This window comes from Phascolarctos cinereus, unplaced genomic scaffold, assembly GCF_003287225.1.
Source record: "Phascolarctos cinereus isolate Bilbo 61053 unplaced genomic scaffold, phaCin_HiC Scaffold_4;HRSCAF=312, whole genome shotgun sequence".
Taxonomy (NCBI): Eukaryota; Metazoa; Chordata; class Mammalia; order Diprotodontia; family Phascolarctidae; genus Phascolarctos; species Phascolarctos cinereus.
In genome coordinates this window covers 328,648,298-328,666,022 of record NW_027555847.1, presented here as the reverse complement: position 1 = coordinate 328,666,022, position 17,725 = coordinate 328,648,298, and positions in this window count along the sequence as shown.

Sequence of the window (17,725 nt, the reverse complement as noted above, 5' to 3'; positions counted from 1 at the left end):
GAGGGAAACAGAGCTCAATACATAACATATCCATTTCTTCCTACATTAAAAAAAAAAAACTCAAGACGATATCACCTTATGTGAGAAGGCATGGCAAGTCTTTGCAGGGGCTCTCAGTCGAAAGGAGGATTCCCTGACAATCAGGCATATGAGAGTTCCTCAGAAAACATGGACAAGAGCACTGGATTTTATATCAGAGAATATAACTCTATGATCCTAAGTCATGTTGCCTCCCAAATCATAGGACTGTAAATGTAAAGCTAGAAGGAACCTCATAGGCCACTAACTCTGACCCCTTATTTTACAGATGAAGAAACTGAGACCCAGAAAAGCAAAAAAATAATTTGCCAAAGTCCATGCTAGTAGTAAATATTAAAGCTGAGATTCAAACCGCATCATCTAACACCAAATTCAATGTTTTCCACTGTACACACTACTTCCAAAAGTAGGCCTCATGAATATGTATAAAAGAATCTCCTACAGCATGAGTATCTTCTTTGTGAAGTTAAGGACATCCTTGTTCTAAGCCCTTTTGTTTCTGTTTCTTTTATTCCCCTCTCAGAAGCCCAGCACGCTGAAGTAAATCTCTCAGGATAATTATAGTGGCAACAATAAAAAATGGGACTGCTGTTGCCCTGTGTATAAAACACTGGACAAACACTCACTTAAACATGATGTTGAAGGCATAAATAGAGGGAAGTAAAGACGAACTACCAAGCAAGCCTCCTCATCTGGAGAAAAGAAGGGTTGGTCAATGATCAATGTGGATGGTGTTGTTGATTGTGACAATGATAATAGTTGACATGAATGCAAACATTTAACAAATACAAAGCAGAGTACTTTGCGTACATCATCTCATTTGAACTTCATAACAACCCAGGACGTAAATAATACAAGTATTATTTATGTGTTGTGACCTCAGAAAAGCACTGAACTTGTCATCACCGGACCTTAATTCAATTCCTAGCTCTATCGCACTTAACTACCTGTATGAATTTAGGTGACACTTAATGTCTCTGGGCTTCATTCTCCTGTAAAATGGGAGGGTTGGCTGATAGATCTTGATAAATAATCTTAACTTGACCAATTAACCCTTGAATCAGGGTTAGCTGGTAAGTAGTTGGGGGGAACACCATAGCAGTTAGAATTGGTCTAAAAATCTCATGGTTCTGGGAAGGACCAGTCCTCCCTATCTTTTATATGTACTTACTATATGAACTGGTCTCTTCTTCCTAGAATGCCTATTCATCCTTTTCTTTGGTCCTTTTCTTTTTTATGAGCCAATCATTTATTCTCCATGTAACTTGGTCTATCCATCTGTAAAATGGGAAAAAAATATATTTATGCCTACCCCACAGGGTTTTTTAAAGAATAGTATTTTATTTTCCCCAATTACATATTAAAATAAATTTTTAACATTTGAGCTTTTTGAAATTTTGAGTTCCATATTCTATGTTTCCCTCCCTCTTCTCCCCCTTCCCTGAGGTGGTAAGCAATGTGATAATAGGTTACATATGTGCAATCATGTAAAACATTTCCATATTAGTCATTTGGTACAAGAAGACTCAAACAAACAAAAAAAAAAGAATGAAAGAAAAAGTGAAAAACAGCATGCTTCATCTATCAGATTGACTCATAGGACAAAAAAAAAGAAAATTATAAATGTTAGAGAGGATGTGGGAAAACTGGGACACTAAAGCCCTGTTTGTGGAGTTATGAACTGATCCAACTATTCTGGAGAATAATTTGGAACTATGTCCAAAGGGCAATCAAATCATGCATACCCTTTGATCCAGAATACCACTTCTAGGTCTATATCCCAAAGAGATTAAAGAAAAAATGGAAGAGGACTTATTTGTACAAAAATATTTATAGCAGTTCTTTTTATGGTGACTAAGAATTGGAGATTAAGGGGATGCCCATCCATTGGAGAATGGCTGAACAAGCTATGGTATATGGCTATAATGGAATATTATTGTGCCATAAGAAATGATGAACAGGATGATTTCAGAAAAAAAAACTTGAAAAGACTTACATGAACTGATGCAGAGTGAAGCAGAACCAGGAGAACGTTGTAAATGTAACAGCAATATTATATGATGAAGAACTGTGAATGACTTAGCTATTCTCAGCAATGCAATGATCCAAGACAATCCAAAAGGACTCAGCACAAAGTTTTCCTTTCTTGCATTTCCTTTGTTGTTTTGCTTTTGTTTTGTTCACAAAACATTCTCTGGGTATATTATAGATTAGATTTCTCAAACTAAAAATTTAAGTTGTTTTGTATTTGTTTTAAGGAACAACCACAAGGCACATGGAAAACTTCAGCAGAGGTGCTGAATCCCTGTGGGGAAGCCAGGAACAAGTAAGTCCACCTGCTCATTCATTATCTTCAAATGAGAATTCTCACAGTGAGGTCCAATAACTGATTAATAATGAAAGGACTTATAATTGTTTTATGGTGAGTGGATTATTTCATGGATAACTGAGAGGGGTGTAGGATAACAAATTCATGGGAAGGAAAATTAAGGCTCTTAATATTACAAAAAACACTGATCACAACAATATTAATAACTACCAACTCACATGTCTATTTTCCCAAATGTATAAAATCTTTATGAAAGTAATCTGCCCATGCATTGAGAGAACCTTTAATGATGTCTAGAGAAGAGAATAGCCTCTCTCAAATGATATTCTTCAGCACATGACATCTTCAGCCACACTATGGACAAAAAGCTGAAAAAATATGTGATCCTACTCTTTTTATTGTCCATGAGAACATATCCAATTCAGCAGAGGAAGACATTTTCTTAAAGCATTTTCTCTAACGAAGTGTCATCTACACGTATGTCAAAATTATTACAAGGTTGCTTGAAATAAGTAGCAAGAGAAATAATATTTTTAGGCAAGACTATGATTATTAATATCAAATAAGACAACAGCAGCAACAAAAATAAAAACAAGGCAATGTCTGTTCACCAAATTTGAACCACCTTCTGGCTTCCTCTAGCTTCAGTAGGTGAGTCTTATCTTGCTGAGAACCAGCCCTCCATACCACTACCATTTCTTGAAGTCTCTTTGGCTGCCATGGCCCCACTCTCTAACCATCTCAACTCCTCACAAGACTAGGATTCTACTCTAGTTCTCCATGAGCCCTACCAATGCTAAGTAAGTCTTTGTTCTTTTCTTTTTTATCTTTTATTGCCTCCCATTAGAATGTAAGTTCCTCAATAATAGGGCCTGTCATGTTTTCCCTTTTTTTTTTTTATTCCTAGTGCTTAGCACAGTGGCTAGCATATACTAAGTTAAGAGCTAGCTAGTAGAGTAGATAGAGCACTGAACTTGGGGTCAGAAAAACCTAAATTCAAATCCAGCTTTAAACACTACTTTTATGACCCTGAGCAAATCTCTTAACCTCACTTAGTTTCAGTTTCCTCATCTGTGAAATGGGAATGATAATAATAATAGCACCTACCTCCCAGGGTTGTTGTATCAAATTAGATGATATTTGGAAAGTGCTTTGCAAACCTTAAAGTATTATATAACTGCTACCTATTACTAATAAATCATCTAACATTTAAAGTCCTTCAAAGATGGGGTTTTGGTCTATTTTTCCAGGACAATTTCATATAATTTCTTTCACACAGTCTACATAACAGCCAAACTGGCCTGAGTTCCCTGTATATAACTGTACATCTCCAATCCCCATACCTTTGCACAGGTTGTCCCCCAACCTAGAATTCTCTTGCTCCTTACCTCTGCCTTTTGGAATCCCTAGCTCCTTTAAAGGTACAACTTATGTCACTTCCTTCAAGGGATCTTTTCTAATTCCCCCAACTGTTAGTGCCCTTCATATTATATTGTATCTATTTTTTATAGATCAAGTATTTGTCTATTTATATTGTATTCCTCAAGTAGAATGCATGTTTTCTGAGGGCAGCTACTATCACATATTTGTATTTGTGTCCCCCACTCCTGGGACAGAGGAAGTGATTATTAATAAACTTGCACATTGACTGATACCTACTATGATTTTATGCTATAGTTTATCCATCACAAAACTCACTATTCATCTTACATTCCTATGGATAGCAATATTCTCTTTGTGCTGATTGCATAAAGCCTTTAAACATTAAATGTTTCTAAATTGAAACCATAATCACACAAAACAATTTTAATTTAACTATCCATATTGGGGGAAAATGTATGAAAATGCTTCTTGTATAGAATATGAAAAATCCACAGAGCTGGGCCATCATAACATATATATTCAACAGACACTGTGGGTGGACTATGAGCTGGGCCCAAAATTGATCAGGAGGAGGAAAGGAGGCTAGATTACCTTTGGGAAATTATGTAAGACTTATGATGATCTCAAAGTTCTCTCAAAACATATACCCATCTTTTTAACATCAATATTCTTCCACTGATACCAAATGGCTGTGAGTGATAACATACCACAGTCTCTGAAGAATTAAAGTTTCAGGTCACCAAAAACACAATGGAGAAAGACATTGTGTAATTAAATAGTCTGCAACATGTTATTAACAAAGGACTGGACAGGAAAATCACTGTAAAAAATGTCATAAGAGGCATCTAGTAATAGTGGATAGAGAATTTGCCTCCGAGTCAGGAAATCCAATGTTCAAGTTACTTCTCTAACATATACTGACTCTGGGCAAGTCACCTAACTTTTCAGTTTCCCTGACAACTCTCTAGGATTACAAATCAGATATCATCAGTTTTCATAGTTTCCTTGCTGGTATATTTGTGGGAGAGGTGGGGGAGGAAGAGTGGGGGTGGGTGTAGGTGTGCCAATGAAATCACAGGTCTAGATATTGGAAAAGATGTTGTCAGAGGAAATGTATGACTAAAAAAGGAGATGGGCTGGCCATATAGTGAAAGGGATACATAACAAATGACAGTCTTCATGAGTACTTCATATCTATGCAAAGTTATATGATCAACAGAAAGGCCTTGAGCTTATTGATTGGACCCACAAGGAAGGATTTATGGGAATATATGTGAACAATAGTCACACAGTTGAGAAGGCAGGGAGGAGTTGCAATCTCCACTGCTACTACCTACACCAATTAGACTACAGATCCATCAAAATATTAGTGAGGTTTTGTTCTGTGATTTGTTATCTGAAGTTGGATTTTTGTCATAGTGCTTGCTCTTTACTTCTGTATATTATGCTAATTGTCTAAACATTTCTAAAGAATCAATTGCTAATCAACATGATGGTGGGAATTGCTTATTCAGTTGCCATGTAGAACATAATTTTCTTTCTCATTTTTAAGATTAATGCTAGCATGTAGATCTTCTTGCATGAAGACCGACCATTCCAATCCGCACTTTAATAAACCAATATAAAGTATGAACTCCTGGGACAAAAATGCATTACCCTGCTAAAGATTTAGTCTCATTTCATCAATATTTGTTTTATAATAGTTAGATTATAAATGTCACTGAAGTCCATAATGCTAAAATTATTCACTAAGCATTACCGATTTTTTTTGGTCAGATGGCCTTATCTCATCTAAACACCTTTTGTTTTTGCTTCTCCTATATTCTTTTGATATATTTCAAAGAAAAAACAGGATTATAAAATCAGAGAATGCTGAAATTAGAAAGGACCTTAGAGATCACCTAGTCCAACCCCCTCATTTTACAGCTTTTACAAATGTCCAGAGAAGTTAAATTCCTTATTGAGAGTCACACAGCAAGTGACTAGTGGAGTTCACACTAGAACTCATGTCTTCTGATCCACCACTGATGTGCTTTCTCCACTGTGCCTTTGTGGGAAATAGATAGATAGATAGATAGATAGATAGATAGATAGATAGATAGATAGATAGATAGATAGATAGATAGATAGATAGATAGATAGATGATAGATAGATACACATATATATGTGTGTGTACATATGTGTATGTGTATGTATATATGTATATACATCTATATTTCTTATATTTAGTTGTCTTGCAGTACTTTATCCCTTATTTAAAAGGAATGATTAGTATTACCTCCATATGTCCAGTATTACCTAGGGCTGACAACATATCTTCATGATAAATCAATCCTCTTGGTTGTGGTTTTAATGGTAGGATTGGATTCCCCCTAAGGAAACATTTCACAAAAAATATTTCTTCCAAACTTATGTACCACTCACTGGTGATTTGTTATCATGTCCTAATGGAGAAGGGAGTTGTAGGTGCTCTGGGGATGCCAGCCTTCATTTAGGAACCCTTGGACTAAATTCGCTAGTTTCCGCACTACATATATTAGTTTATTCCCCACCCAAATGTTTCTATGATAGCTTCTTGCTAAACAGATAGTACAATTCTACATTGTCTGTATATTAAAGACAATGAGAGAGGAAAAAATTTGGGGTTGGCTTAGTATTATCAGGGGATTATCACAAAAGGATTGTCTAAGGGAGACATTTAAGAGTCATCATATTATACAAGAGGAAAGACAGAGATGTTACAGATTCTACGTGTCCATGTGCTGAGCTGGACACAAGTACTCTAGATGGATCACAGGATAGCAGGCCCTGACACAAACTAACTGAAATGACATCTGACCTCAGGATCCCTGGTGGGCATCCAGGTGAATCACTAGACCACAGCTGTCAATGCCATACCTATATGGTTTGAGATAAGCAGTTATCACTTGTTACACAGTGAGACAAGGTGACTGTCACCTTACACAAAGAACTCTTGTTATAAGGGCAGTTGAGGGCATCATTCTATCGTTCCTGTGAGAGCAATGAGGTTTCATGAAGAAAAAGAAGTTGCAATTTGAAAACATACTAGGAGTGGTGGTGAAATCCGTTCAGGAATTTTAAAGTCAATGTTGCTAATTTTGTTTTCACTATAGTAAAAAGTCCATTTAATATAATGTTAATGAGTAATCCTTATGGGTCACCAACATTAGGAAAGAGATTAGGGTCAAGTGGGAATGGGCAATGGATCCATCTGAGAGTTTTATTTTATATACAGATATATAGATATGTTTACTTATATCCTTATATAGACTGTCTGGGAAAGGCAACTTAAGTCTGTGGCTTGAGCATACTCTGTTGGTAGTAAGCAGATTGTTCAAAAATGGAGCCCAGTTGCTGCTCACGCATGCTCAGTATACTGGAGCAGCTTGAACTTGGAGCACCATCTGGTGGCTCATATAGATGTCACACTCCAAGTACAGACATACCTTTGAGATATTGTGGGTTCAGTTCCAGACCACCACAGTAAAGCAAATATCTCAAAAAAAAAGTCACAAGAATTTTTTGATTTGCCAAGAGTCATAAAACTTATGTTTATACTATACTATATAATATTAAGTGTGCAATCATATTAAGGCTAAAAAAAATGTACATTAACTTAAAAATACTTTATTGTTAGAAAATGCTAACATCTGAGCCTTCAGTGAATCATAATCTTTCTGCTGGTAGAGGGTTTTGCCCTCAATGTTGGTGGCTGCTGACTGATCAGGGGAGTGGTTGCTGAAGGTTGGAGTGGCCATGGCAATTTCTTAAAATAAGACAACAGTGAAGTTTGCCACATCAGTTGAGTCTTCCTTTGACTTAAACACTTAGAGGCCATTGTAGGGTTATTAATTGGCCTAATTTCATTATTGTTGTGCCTCAGAGAATAAGGAAGCCCAAGAATAGGCAGAGAAATGGAGAATAAGCTGGTCAGTGGAGCAGTCAGAACATACACAACATTTATCATTCACCTTCTTATATGGGCATAGTTAGTGGTGCCCCCCACAAAAAATTGCAATAGTAGCATCAAAGATCACTGATCACAGATCACCATAACAAAATAATAATAACAAAAAAATTTGAAATATTGCAAGAATTACCAAGATTTGATAAAGAGACACAATGTGAGCACATACTGTTGGGAAAATGGCACTGATAGACTTGCTCAATGCAGGGTTGCCACAAACCTTTGATTTGTAAGGGTAAAAAATGCGATATCTGTGGAGAACAATAAAGCAAAGTGCAGTAAAAGGAGTAAAAGGTCTTGATCTGTGCATCTCAAGAAGCTTTATTTTCCTACAAATCATTCCCCAATTGATAAGTGGTCAAAGGATATGAACAGGCAGTTTTCAGATAAAGAAATTAAAGCTATTTATAATCATATAAAAATGCTCTAAATCACTATTGATTTGAGAAACGCAAATCAAAACAGCTCTTAGGTACCACATCACACCTATCACATTGGATAACATGACAAAACAGGAAAATTATAAATGCTGGAGAAGATGTGGGAAAATTGAAACACCAGTGCATTGTTGGAGAAGTTGTAAACTGATCCAACCATTCTGGAGAGCAATTTGGAACTATGCCCGAAGGTCTATAAAAGTGTGCACACCCTTTGACCCAGCAGTACCACTTCTAAGGCTGTATCCTAAGAACATCATAAAAATGGGGAGAAAAACCCCACACGTACAAAAATATGGCAGCTTTTTTTGTGGTGGCCAAGAATTGGAAATTGAGGGGATGCCCATCAACTGGGGGATGGCTGAACAAGTTGTGGTATACAAACATAATGGAATACTATTGTGCTATAAGAAATGATGAGCAACTGGACTTCAGAAAAACCTGGAATGACTCATATGAACTGAGTGAAGTGAGCAGAACCAGAAGAAGATTGTACACAGTAACAGCCATATTGTGTGATAACTAACTCTGATAGACTTAGCTCTTCTCAGCAATACAAGGATCTAAGACAACTCCAAAAGACTCATGATGGCAAATGCTATCCACATCCAGAGAAAGAACTATGGAGTCTGAATGCAGATTTAAGCATATTATTTGCTTTCTCATTTTTGTTTTGTTTTGTTTTGTTTCTTCTTTCTTGTGGCTCCTCTCATTCGTTCTACTTCTTTACAACATGACTAATGAGACAATATTTTTAATAATAATGTATATGTAAAGCCTATATCACATTGCACACTGTCTTGGGGAGGGGATTGGGGAGGAAGGGGAAGAAAATTTAAAACCAAAAGCTTATGGAAATGAATGTTGAAAACTAAAATAAATTAATTTTTAAAGGGAGAAAAGGTTTTATTTTCCATATCAGCCTCAAAAAAAAAAAAAGAGGCAAGCAACCTCATTGCTATTCAATCCAATTTCCTTAACAGAGCTTTTTCTGACTCCACTGTTCCTGCCATCATGATAGAGTGCTTACAGATGTCCCCTTCACAAACCTTCTAATCCTTCAGCAATTCATATTATTTGTATAAGAAGGGTCAGAATGAATGTGGCCCTGAAGTTCTGGCATGATGTTTCTGAATGACTGCCACTTAGTAGGATACTTCTGTGGCCCCAGTTGTTGTCCAGGTATAAGAGACAAAGGTGGCAGGCATATGTGATGGCAAAGTTAAATTAGAGGAGAAGAAAGAATAAAATGAAAAGTAAATTAATGTCAGCTTGGTGAAAGAGCACTAAACTTGAGTCAGGAAGGCTTCAGTTCAAATCATACTTCAACCCTTTACCAGCTAGCTATCTGTCCCTGGGCAAGTTATGTACCTTCTTTCCACCTCAGTTTCCTCATCAGTAAAACGGAGATAAAAGCCTCAAAGGATTGTAAGGCTCAGATAAGATATGTATAATGTTTTGCAAACCTTCAAGTATTGTGTAAATGCTAGCTTTTGTTATTATTAAGGATACTCTCAAGGTCTCTCTGAAGAACTTTGGAATTGATTATGTGACATGGGAGACACTGGCAAAGAAACCACCCACATCAAAGCAGGTGCTGTGTTCTATAAGCATAGCCTGACTACAGTAGCTCAAGAGAAATGTGACATGTGCAACTTCAGGGATATCTCTACCCATGATGCTCATGTAGACTATTTGTGCCAGACCTGTGGCGCTCATATTGGTCTGATCAGCTGCAGTTGGACATACTGTACCTTGACCTCAACGTAATGATGTCATTTTGGTCCTCTTTGAGAACAAAGGACAACAACCAATCAACCAATTATTAATGGCCCCATGGTGGTAGGAGACTCTCATTGGCCATGCCTTTTTTAGGCAGAGGCTTGCAGACATTAAGGGTGCTATTTTTTTCACTCCCCTGGACTCCAGCTCCCTCCCACCCCAGACATTTGCCCTTCTTTGTATAAAGGTTCCAGGCATGAAGCTTTGCCCTTCTTAACCAGGAAAGTCTATGGCACACTGAGAAGAGTGGAATGATTGGAACAATGCAGGAAGATGTGGAAAGGTCGGTCCTGATGTCATGCTCACCTAGTATCCATCAAGAAAAAGATCACTGAAACTTCTACAGTCATCCCCATGCTGTGAGTAATGGAGATGCTCTCTACTCCTGCAGTTTATGGAGACAGGTTGTTGACATTTAGCAAGTGAACTCCTTTATTTCTTCTCTTGCAATTCTGGTGCTTCATGGGAGAGAGAAAAGAGATTAGGAGGCACTTCTTTCTGAGCAAATCCTATGAGATTTACTGAAGTTTCTGCTACTCTAACTCTTCTAGCAATATTACTATTCTATCACTCATTAAGTGGCTTTGCCTTTGATTGTGTTATGAGGTCTAAGTGAAAGGAAGCATAATGTAATGGACAGAGTTCTAGACTTGGAGTCAGGAAGACCTTGGTTTGAATATTGCCTGCAGAGAGTTGCTAGCTATGTGTCCCTGGGAGAGTCCCTTAACCTCACTACCTTTCAATTTCCTCAAATGTGTAATGAAGGGGATTGACCTGATGTTTTCTAAGGTCTCTTCCAGCACTAATACTGTGTGTAATAATACTATTATACCATTAGTATGGACTTGAAGCACAGAAGACCAGGACCAGATCTTGCATCTGATACTCCTCAGCTGAATGACCTTGAGCAAGTCATTTAACTTCGCTCAGGCACCTTTTCTGTAAAATGAAAATAATAATACCTGGAGCATCTATTTCACAGGGCTTTGTAAGTTCTAAAAGAGATAGCAAATGTTAAATGAAATTCTCAAACAAAAATTTGAAATTTGAAATAAATAAAAAGTTAACACCCTTTCCCTCCCAGGCTTTTGTCCATCCATCCTCAAGTTTTAATGATAAGAGCATAGGGAAGATGGAACTTTTTCAAAAGAAAACTCTCTTGAGTATATTACTTGAGCATCTTTAATTATACACTTTATTAAGCTCTTGAAGGGAGCAATCTGCTCCTAAAAGCTGTGTGTTTCATAGCCCATCCTAGCTTGAGGTTAAGTACAAGCAGAATGGATATGCTTATAAAACTTTTAAATGCTCATCCAGACAGCCCTTCGCTTTTAAACCTCAAGTTAACCATGATTACAGTGGGGCTACATGGTATATAATTACAAAGTCATGAAACTTTTAATATAACAATAAAGATGACAACAACAACAATAATTAGCATTTATATAGCACCTACTATGTGCCAAACACTATGCTAAATTCTTGATAAATATTATCTCATTTGATCCTCACCACAACCCTGTGAGGTAGGGACTATTATTACCCCCATTTTACAGTTGAAGAAACTGAGGAAAAGCAAGATTAACTGATTTGCCCAGGGTTACATAGTTAGTGAATGTCTGAGGCTGGATTTATACTCAGGCCTTCCTGACTCCAGACCTAGCTCTATGTGCATCAAATTATATTGGAGCAAAAATTTCAGTATCAACAGCAGCTAGGTGGCACAGTGGATAGAGCACTGGCCCTGGAGTCGAGAGGACCTGAGTTTCAGTCCAGCCTCAGACACATAACTTTCACTAGCTGTGTGACTCTGGGCAAGTCACTTAACCCCAATTGCTTCCCTCCCCCCCAAAAAAAAGTTTCAGTATCTCTGTGGATTTGTGATCTAATCAGTGTGGTTACTTACTGTTGCAACCCACCAGTGAAACAAAGTAAAAGTTAGGACACAAATTAACATATCTCCTTTAAAGCAGTCCCTCTGACAGACTGTAAACTTATGGAAACAATGCTGCCATGGCTTGAAACACCTTGGGAACTCCTCTTCTGGAAGTCTCTTTGGAGCCAATTTATGATCAACACAAGAAAATTATTTTCGTCCCTCTGTAGTCACACTTCATTTTAGACTTTAAATAACTTTATCCAGCTTGTTCACCTACCTCATTCACCAGCCCTGATTCTAAATCACTTTGGGATGCTTTCAAAATCAAATCTACTCTCAAAAGTTGCCTATTTCTTGCTCCTGAGAATATGCAAAAGGATGTGTCAGGCTCAGCTGCTGAAGTTCAATTCCCAAACTTTTTTGGAGCAATAGAAGCACCCCTGGAATCATGATAACAGCTTCTTCAAATGACTATTTTGAAAGAAACAACACTAGTTTAGATATATATTCTGGATGGTTCATTAAGAACCAGACACATTACTTTCTGCACTATGAATATGCTGTGTTTTGCATGCTAGAGATGACAAAGACAATAAATGAGTGCCTATCTACCTGTCTATTATTTGCTGATTAAGATTGTAGTATCCTAACGGTGTGGCTAGGCCAGATTTAGATAAGGGGAATCCATTAATCCCTAGGATTTCAGAAGCCCTGTTGGTTAACTACTACTACTGCTACTACTACTACTACTACTACTACACACACACACACACACTCCTCTTACCTTTTTTAAAAAATTTTGTATTTTCAATAACTTATTATCTCTCCCTTTCCCTGCCCCCATTGAACAATAAGAAAAAAACATTCATAACTAATATGCATAGTCCAAAACAAATTCCCACATTGACCATATCTAAAAATGTAGGTCTCATTTTTTCACTTTAAATCCCTTATCTCTTTGGCAAAAGGTAAACAATGTGTTTCATCTTTAGTCCTCTGGACTCATGGTTTGTCATTGTATTGATCAGAGTTACAAAGTCTTTCAAAGACATTTTTCTTTATAATGTCATTTTTAAAAATTGTTCTCCTGGTTCTGTTCACTTCACTCTGCAGCATAGAAACCATAGAGGTCTTCCAAATTTCTCCTGAAGCTGTCCTTTTTGTCATCTCTTACAGCCCCAAAATGTCACATTACATTCATATGCCATAATTTGAAAGCTTAGTATTTCTGATTAGATGGGTACCCCTAAAGTTTGCAGTTTGAAGCTATGGAAAGAACTGCTATAAATCTTTTTTGTACTTCTACATCCTTCTCCTCTTTCTCTGATCTTTGAGACTTAGTCACATTTTCTTTATAATGACACAATGTTGTACTTGCTCTAGAATCTCATATGCTAAAAACATAGTACTTGAATTAACAAGAATATGTCACTTTAACCAATTGCTACCTCTCATTCACTCTCCATTGTTACTAGGTTATTCCTTTAAAATCCTCATCCCACCTTAACTTGGTCTTGTCCATTCTTTTACATGCCAAAAGCCATGGTGATCCAACTATGTTGTCCAACTGTGTGATTCATTTAAAACCTTATTCTGTTTTGTAAATTTATTTGCTGAAATGTGCTTGCAGCAGTAAGGGCAGTTCACCACAGATCATGTTTTCAAACATGAAAGCTGTTATTCCTATCCACATGCGCATCATATAATTGATAAATTCAATATGTTAGCTATCTTTCCCATATCATCCACCATTTTTTGTAAGTATTTTATGTCTACCCACAAGTCATTGATTTTTATCAATTTTACTATGTTGAAAAACCTAGGGCTAAGGATAGATCCTCAGGGCACTCAACAACAGAATATCCTCCAAGTTGACATTGAGACAAAAATCACTTCTATGTAGCGCAGTCATTCAACCAGTTTTAAATTAATCTAATTGTACCATCCTATCTAGGGATGTTGGAGCCAGCTGATACTAGCTGGAGAGCTGCTGATTGTTAAATTTACACCTTGGGAATTGGCAAATATCATAAATTAGGGCTCAATTTAATGTTTAATGTTTTGTTAATTATCTACACTTAAGAAAGCAATTGTAAAGAAAGAAAATGTTAATAATGCAGATTAAGCATAAATGTGTGCCATGTATTTTCAGATCCAGTTGTTAACCGTTTATCTTCATTATTTCATTACCTACATTTCTTCATATATAGCCCACTGTAAAGATACTTGGTCAAATGCCTCACTAATTTCAAGTGTATCATGTCTGTCATTGTCTTGAACTTCTAGTCCAGTAACCCTGTCAAAAAAAAAAAAAAGAAAAGATGATGAGGACGTTCTGGTATGACCCATTCCAGATAATCAATGCTCATCCTTAGAAGCCACTGGTTTCCTTTATAAACGTACATATGCTTTAAATTTGTTCCAGAATTTGACCAAGAATCAAAGTTAAGCTCTCCAGTATATATTCTGTAATCTCTATCTTAGCTGGTTTTTTTCTTTAAATAAAACAATATTTTCCCTTTTTTGGTCCTATAGCACTACTCCATTTTTCAAAGATCATTTCCAATGAATTGGCAATTATATACAATTCAACAGATGTTTATTAAGTATCTATTATAAGCAATTTCACATAACAAATAGATCTATTGCAACAATTTCCACATCTTTATGTAAATAAGCTATCAATGATTAAAAATGGCAAACAGAAAAAGGCAAAGACATTGACCTTGTTTATCACTGATGAGCTGTCAATGATTAAAAATGGCAAACAGAAAAAGGTAAAGACATTGACCTTGTTTATCACTGATGAGCTGTCAATGATTAAAAATGGCAAACAGAAAAAGGCAAAGACATTGACCTTGTTTATCACTGATACCTGAAACATTTTAAATTATGTATAACAATTATTACACTAAGGGGGCTAAAGAAGTCCAGAAAACAACTACAATTAGAATTCAAACTTATTTGTATGTAATCAGAGAGGCCCCCCCCACCTTTTGATTTTTCCTAACTGAGGCACTTGCTATTGAAATAAGCAAGCATCCAGGTCTTTTTTCATAGCTCCAGGATAGAATGTCTTCTTATCATACATGTGCCCTGCCATTTTGCTGAAAAGCATGGGTGAAAAGAGAAAATGGATTAGTCCTTTAGTCCCCATGATTAGAGAAAGAGGGTATACAGCAGGACTTGTTCTGTGAAGTTTGGATTCAGTCAAAGGGCCACAACTGAGGATATAGAGGGCCACAGTTTCCCCACCCTAGTACAGAGTCTGAAGCAATGTCAGCTGTTCACACACATAGCAGCAACAACCTACACTATTCCTAGATGAGCCTGAGATGGAGTGCCTCCTTCTTTGTGTTTCTTTCCTGAAAACAGGTGATTAAAAGGCAATCCTAAAATACATATTTCTATCCTTTGCAACAACCTTGTGAGTTCAAAAGATCACAAAAAAACTAGGTCTAGGTACTAGTTGTCCATTATGAAATGATCTCTGAAACAACTCTTCAGGAAAGATTCCCCACTGTCAGGAGAATGAGCCACACCCTGTCTTGCCAGAAGATACGGACTTTGGGTGAGTAGCTTGGACAATATATGTCTGAGGTGAAAGTGAAATAATGGTTCAATGGTCTCACAAAGTACTTCGTGTTTTGATGTTGTAACTAGCAGCCTCCAAGGAGAGTGTAATAGGAATGATGGGTTATTACATCATGCTTTAAGTATTTGTAGGTAGATATTTGTGAGTCTTTTGTGGTGGAAGAAATCAATAGCTTTCTTATTTCGGGTTGAGTTGGTGCCTTGAATACCCTTCTAGAAGGAACCTTTTTGGGGAGACAGTAGACATAAGCTAGACCTCAGTTTTGAAAAATTTTACCTAGGGTTCTGGAGTGGGATAGAATGAGGCAAAGAGTGTGAGACGAGTCCAATTCCCCTGATTTAAACATGACTCCTTTAGGACTGAATCTATTCCATGTGAGCCTACTGCTGGGAACTCTTAGTGGAAAAATGGTCACACACACACACACACACACACACACACACACACACACACATACACACACACACACCCTTCCCTCCTCCAGGCCATGGGTTTTACATATAATATGCTATGCATTAGGATGACAACACCTGTTGACTGTGCCCAAATATTCTAATTTATCTGTGATCTTGATGATTTGAGATTTCTCCCAATAATTCAAATTGTAACCCATTCATGCCTTCCCATCCTGACTGAGTCTTGTACATATCCTCCCATAAGTTCCCCACTAGGGGTATGTGCAACATACTACAAGCTTTCATCACATTCTCTTGACAATAAAAGGGTACCAGTAGAGCACTTTGACCACCCAAACATCATTGCTCAACATCACCATATTCTGCATTCATCTTTTCTTCTTATCTCACAATGCCTTAATGACATGCTTTCATATTCATTAAGTATGTATTATAGCTTTCTCACACCCATCATATGTCTCTTATTGCCTTTCATGGGATATTTACTTTTAATTCTTTGTAGACTTATATTTCATGCCTCAAATACAATATTACTGGTCATTGTTGATATTAAGAAGATGGATCATTGATCAGGGAATAGCCAAGCAAATTTTGTTACACCTAAATAATGGAAAAATATTGCGCTGTAACAGAAGTGTCAAAAATGTGGTTCCATTCATAGCACCTGCAACACTTTCAAGTACAAACCAGATTAAAATGTAGTTGAGAGCTATAGCAATAAGACAAGAAAAAAGAAATTAAAGGAATTATTATAGGTTATAAGGAAATAGAAGTATCACTACATATGATATGATGATATAGTTACAAAATCCTAGAAGTCTACTAAAAACCTAGTTGAAATAATTAACAACTTCAGCAAAATTGCAGGATGTAAGATAAACCCACATAAATCATCAGCATTTCCATATATTACCAATGCAATTTAGCAGCAAGAGATAGTGAGAGAAATTCCGTTTAAGGTAATTGCAGGCAGTGTAAAATACTTGGAAGTCTACCTACCAAGACAAACCCAGGAACTACATGAACGTAATTGCAAAACACTTTTTTACACAAAGTCAGATCTAAACAATTGGAAAAATATCAATTGCTCATTGGTATGCCAAGCCAATAGTAAAAATGACAATTCTACCTAAATTGCCTCAGACACTTACTACCTATGTGACCTTGGGCAAGTCACTTAAACCTGTTTGCCTCAGTTCCTCATCTGTAAAACGAGATGGAGAAAGACATGGCAAACCACTTCAGCATCTTTGCCCAGAAAACTCCAAATGGGGTCACAGAGAGTTGGATATGACTGAAACAACAACAACCTAAATTAATTTATTTATTCATATCAAATTACCAAAAAATTATTTTATAGAGCTAGAAAAAATCATGACAAAATTCATATGGAAGAACAGAAGGTCAAGAATATCAAGGGAACCAAGTTTTCTAAAAGTGTGAAGGAATGTGGCTTAGCAGTTCCAGATCTCAAAGCATATTATTAAGCAGTAATAATCAAAACAATCTGGCAGTTGGCTAAAAAATAGTGGTAAACAGTGGAATACATAAGCCTACACAGTAGATTACCATACACAGCAATAAGTGACCATAGAAATCTAGTGTTTGACAAACCCACAGACCCATGTTTTGGGAAAAAGAAATCACTATTTGACAAAAATTGCTGGAAAAACTGGAAAGCCGCTTGGCAGAAATGAGGGTCAACTTTAAGAGTTCAGTCTAAGAAAGACAAACAGAATTAGGCTATATGTGTGTTTATTTCTTTTGAAGTGGGTGGGCAAGCATATGAATGCATGGGAGCTGCCATCATAAACTGAGCTCACTTTAGGTTTAGACTGCGCAGATTATATAACGATGAGGCAAGGAAGAGCCCCTG